This window comes from Ostrinia nubilalis, chromosome 6, assembly GCF_963855985.1.
Source record: "Ostrinia nubilalis chromosome 6, ilOstNubi1.1, whole genome shotgun sequence".
NCBI lineage: Eukaryota > Metazoa > Arthropoda > Insecta > Lepidoptera > Crambidae > Ostrinia > Ostrinia nubilalis.
Window position 1 is genome coordinate 12879113 of NC_087093.1, and position 6000 is coordinate 12885112.

Here is a 6000-nt window from a genome sequence, read left to right on the forward strand (position 1 = left end):
ATGGGTCTAAAAGCTCCATCATCACCTCTACAACCGACGCCCATAAAGATTATAATTTATTATTTATTCTTCGCTTACCGATGTAATTAGACACTGCTTGTCTGCCTTTCAATTGCTTATTATTGTTACGTACCAATAAAACGGGTTTATTATACATTATTGTCAATAATATGAAACTGACACGGGGGAAAGGTTAAGGTACAAGTAATTTGTACCTTAAAGTGTGTGTGTTCACAGGGTGACACAAAAACCAATCACAGAGCTCTATTCAACGCTGTGCGTTCAATTTGCTGCTTCACTTAAGCAAGCATCGTTTGTGTAATACGTATTTTAATGTAATTAAATAACCTAATAGCAATTCCGAGTTCCGACGAAGATTGATTTATCATCATCATCATTTCAGCCATAGGACGTCCACTGCTGAACATAGGCCTCCCCTAATGCTTTCCACGTTGATCAATTGGTAGCGGCCTGCTTCCAGCGCTTCCCTGCTTTTCCTTTACGATGTCGTCGGTCCACCTTGTAGGTGGACGTCCTACGCTGCGTTTTCCGGTACGCTTATTCATTTAAGATTTGATTAATTAAATAATCGTCTAGCTAGTCTAGGTGTAAGTGTATAAATACGATGAAAAGCCTTCTCCCTGCATAGTTTTAAAAAGTTTTTTTTATCTTACTTAGTCAAAAAGGATGTGCCTAATTGATTTATTTAGAAATAGAAAAGGTTCCTACTACTTTATGAAGCAAGCGATAATCCAGCATTATATGTAGAAGATTATCATTAATATAATAATATTAGCAACAATAATAGCATTATATCATTAATATGTAGAAGAGAAATAACCAACCATTTGGTCAAACATTCCTCAGTTAGGACACTATAGGATAGTTATAAATAAGGCTCTGTGATATAATGGCAAGGAACCTTGGACAGCCAGATATGGGGTCTGTGAGCCTGTTTATGAATAGCGGACATTGCAATCGTGACTGCGGGTCTGAATGTATTCAGGGGACTTAACAATGGAAGGTACTTTCTGGATTGTATGAAAAAAGTTTTGAAATTGTATGAAAAAAAGTTAATGTGTGTGTAAATAAAAAAGTGTCAGGCTAGCGAATGCATTTGTTGGGCATCTTAAGAGGCTAGTAATATGAGCTAGTTACTGTCACTGATGGCTTTTAATCTGTTTCTAAATAAGAACCTACATTTCTGAAAAATAAGCTATAAGGCTCGCTTGATAATATAAGGAATGTTATTCAATCCTTTTACATAATAGGGTCTGAAATAATTAATTTATTTAATGAATAATTCCGGGTCTACATGTATTTTATTTTTTATCGTAAGTTTAATGTCACATTAATTAGAGCTTAGGACAAACTTAATGCTATAAGACATTATCTGTCAGTTTACCTTCGGGCTAAGCAGAAAAAAAAGTTTTGTTAGTACTCTTCCGATACCTGACGATATTGAGCAAGCTTAAAATTGTCGTATTGCAGCTATATTCAATAATAAAGGCAAAAGTCGGAGCTAACTCTAAAATCTAAATGACGTTTAACCACTACAAAATTTGACGTCACCACTCACCGCCAGCCGCTTGACGCCTCATTTTAAACTTAAATTTGATTGTGAACGAATTCCCGTCGCTCTGGTAAAGTTTCTCGACTCGACTGACTGTTTAAATTAAATTTTATGTCCAGAGCCATGAATGTATTTGTATAGTCTATTTATGAGTACCTTATGTATTGGTAATTGGGTATTTGTTACTAACCAAAATCAATCAATAAAGAGCACGGGGGAGGCCTTTGTCCAGCAGTGGACGTCATTTGGCTGAAACGAACGAACGAAGGAAAGAGCACGACTCAACGGCTGAAAAAAATTAAATGTTGAAAACTGAAGGTATGGTAAGAACTATTTCTACTAGGAGACTGATTCTTACGTAAAAAAGTACACAATCTTCAATAACACATTTGTTAGACAATTCAGTGAGTGCCAACTGAAATTTAATAGAATCTGTATTAAATAACATTATGTAGGTATTGAAAATATTACAGTTATATAACTTTAACCCTTAAAAGGCATGTAAACCTCACAAAAACATTATCCGTTGGAAAGGCGAGTAGCGAAGCATAAAATCAGTGGCTCCACATTTCACACTCCGTTAAGACACAAAGTAGAGACTCACAGAAGGTTCACCAAATGAAGAAAAGTCGAATTATGGATAGCTACTATAGATCGTTTCATCCACGAAGACGCGCCCCACCATTCTTCGGCGAATGTTTGAGTGTTATCGGTACACGTTAAATTATCAATGAGTGCACACGCACTCTACAACAATGACGCTCGGATTCCCCGCACTCCGCGCTTCCCTCGACCAGAAATTGACGCGGCGCGTCTTCGTGGATGAAACGATCTATAAGTAGGTGATAAATTCTCTTGCAACACAACTTTCTGAAACATAGAATTAAGTTTCTTTAAGTATTTTTTTTTATAAAATGTGCGGAACCGTAAAAAGTGTATGAATACGAGTAAATCCCTCAACAATTTGAAGGAATCTGTATTCCACATTCGAAGTATGAACAAAAAAAACTCGCACGCAAAGAATCGTAGAGTCCTTTAAACTTATTTTTTTATTTTATTTTATTTATTTAATAGGACAACCAACAAGACATACACTGGAAGACAATCAATTTTTTATTTTGTCATCATGTTCCATCTTGGAATGACGAATTGCCATAGTTTTAATAAACTTCGATTCTATAGGGTAGGAGTTTGTCTCTGCAGTAGACTACGCCAGATCGTTGAGTGGATTTTGTATTGTTCTTGGTATGGGTCTCATTATCATCATCATCATTTCAACCTCACAGGACGTCCTCTGCTGAACATAGGCCTCCCCCAATGACTTCCACATCGAACGGTTGGCAGCGGCCTGCAACCAGCGCCTTCCTGCTACTTTTTTTTTTAAAGATTATTAGCAACTGGTATTGCACAAATTACTAATAGTCCCGTTAGCCCCTCGTGGTAAGCTAAATAAGCTTGTGTTACGAGTGGGCTCACCACAATAGTCGAGCGGCGGTGGATCTCGAGTCGGCCACTCCGACCCCTTCACTATTCGGCTATCGTGGTATGGATCTACTGAATCTTTCCTATATTACAGCTATGAAGAGAGCGTGCAATCGCGATGTCAAGTGTTAACACGAGAGGATAAGTCACGGTGGTCTATGCATTCGCTCGGTATGGTCAATTTCAATCCGTTGAAATCCATGGCAAAAATAATATCAAATTCATTCAAGTACGGTTATTTTAAGTGTTTTTCAGAGCTTTTTCTTCTTCTTCTTCTTCTTCTTCTTCTTATGTAGCACGGGATAGACGGGATCATCTTGTAATCTATACTAATATTATAAAGCTGAAGAGTTTGTTTGTTTACTTGAACGCGATAATCTCCGGAACTACTGGTCCGATTTGAAAAATTCTTTCAGTGTTAGATAGCCCATTTATCGAGAAAGGCTATAGGCTTACAACATCACGCAACGATCAATAGGAGCAGAGCAACAATGAAAAATGTTGACGCGCACGAAGTCGCGGGCACAGCTAGTACAGGGTGGCCCAGAAGAAAATTCACTTTTGAAAATTTAAGGAAACGAAAACTGTACATTTTTGTAGAACTTTAATTATTGCAATTTAAAGGAAATTTCATGCATTTTAAATTTGATCGTACATGTGATTCCCTTGACATTTACAACATTCGGTCAACATGCATAAAAATTTTGGAAAACTTTCGTTAGAGTTACCTCGAAATGGATTCAGGATGGATGAATGCTGCAGAGTTTTTGGATTATTAGAGTATACACTGCTCATAACGTAGTCCCACAAAAAGAAGTCTGCTGGAATGAGATAAGGGCTTCTTAGTGGCAATGAGATTTCACACCTGCTTAATTGGTTTGTTGCATCGAAAGGATGATTAATTTTTGAGAGCGCTATACTGGCATGCTGAAAGGCTTCTTGATTTCAAAGTGTCAAGATTCGCAAGGCTATGACAATAGCACTTGGTTTCATCAAGATGGGGCTACGTGTCACACTTCAAATGAGAGCATTTGGATGGTAAGAGACATGTTCCCACAAAAAAATAATTACAGGCAGGGGTGACATCTCCTGGCCACCAGGAAGTCCTGATCTCACTTCAGAAAACTCTTTTTTGTGGTGTTACCTTAAGAATAGAGTATACTTTTATAATCCAACAACCATGCAGCAACTGAAGCTGAACATTCGGCAAAAAATGGAAAATAAGTTTCGAGGTAATTCTAACGAACGCATTTCAAGATTTTGATGCATGTTGATCGAATATTGTAAGCGTCAAGGAAATCTCCTGGACGATGTAATTTAATAAAGGTAAATTTAATAACAAATTCCATTTCATTTTCTTTGAATTGTAATGAATAAAGTTCTACAAAATTACACAGATTTTTTTTCCTTGAATTTTCAAAAGTGAATTTCTTTCTGGGCCACCCTGTATTTAATATAAAAACTATTTCAGACTATTTATTTTTACTAGCTTTTCTTAGCTCCGTCACAAACATTAGATTAAATCGGTTAGATTGAATGAAAATCAAACTCAAATAGGGCCTGAAAAGTTCAGACCTCAGTTCTTTAAAGTTCAATAAACTGAACAGGGGACACCTAAACGTGTAGTTTTTGTATAGCTCTAGGTACAAATAAATGTAATAGGTGTCTGTTAATTTTTTGAAGTTTTGCTTCTGTAAACTACTCTAACTGATATTAATTTCTACGTTATCATTACACATTTAATAGCATTTAGATTTTAGAGTTTATCATATTTCACATTAAATTAATCCCAAAAATCTTTACTTATCTCCAGCCTACGCCTTTGTAACCCAATCTCGTAATGACCTTTAGCTTAATGACCTTCTGATCCCTTGATATTGCTCTAAAAAGTCTAAGATAACTCGCACCAATAATTCACGAGGCGTCCAGTTTCCCACGCGAACCCATAAATGAATAAAGCTCAGTTCCTCTCTGCTTTTATTATTACAACTCAGATTAGCTATCTATGGAGGCACGATACCATAGATTTATCGGCACCTCTAAAGGTACATCCTCACAAGGGGCATTCGTCTGAAAGCAATTGCTGACAGCCTTTTATCGTCAAGCATAATTATTGGTAGAGAGTGCCTATTTTTGACTGTAACGAAACCAAATCCCTCGCTTCTGGAGAGATTTGGTTTTTAGCATGTGAGGAAGGTGGTTGGTGGTAGGGCTTGTTCTAAGTCCGCTAGCTACCACCATCTTACCTAAGTCTGTCGCCATAACAACAATGTTAACAGCATTGTTGTGTTCCGGCAGTTAGAGGTAAGATAGCCAGTTCCTCCGTGGTTGAGGATTCCGGGTGAAGCTCGCTTCCACCTTCGGCCTGATCATCACTTACCATCAGGTTTGATACAGGCCAAGAGCTTCCTCGGTGTCGATAAAAAAAAATCGAAAAGGCAATTTTATCGTCTGTCTTTTTTAAAAGTTCCTGAGCAAAATTTTTAATAATTTTTAATTTTTAACTTTCAGGCTGGGTTTCACCATTTTACTTTAACTTTGACAAACGTCAAAAATCTGTCTCTCCATACAAAAACACCGGTTATCGTTATACGTTACGGTCAAAATTAGGTGGTGCAACCCAGCCTAAGTCCCAAAGCCTGGTAATTTCAGTGTGTCTATTAGCGACCAACGATACAAGCTTCACGATGCGACAAACGACACAATGCTACGCGATGCGACTAATAAGTTCTATAGCGCGTAATTGTAGCGCTAATTTTTATCACTAACTTTCATTACATCTCGTTAGAACAGCGCCTCATTGTGAACTTAAAAGCATAAACTTTGCTGGTAAATGATTTTCAATCTTTATTAATAAAACGCTACACCATTTTCTGCGTTAGCGTACCTCGCAGTGTGTTACACGCTTTAGACTGGGCCATAAACGGTCGCCCTTTCTGAAGCGA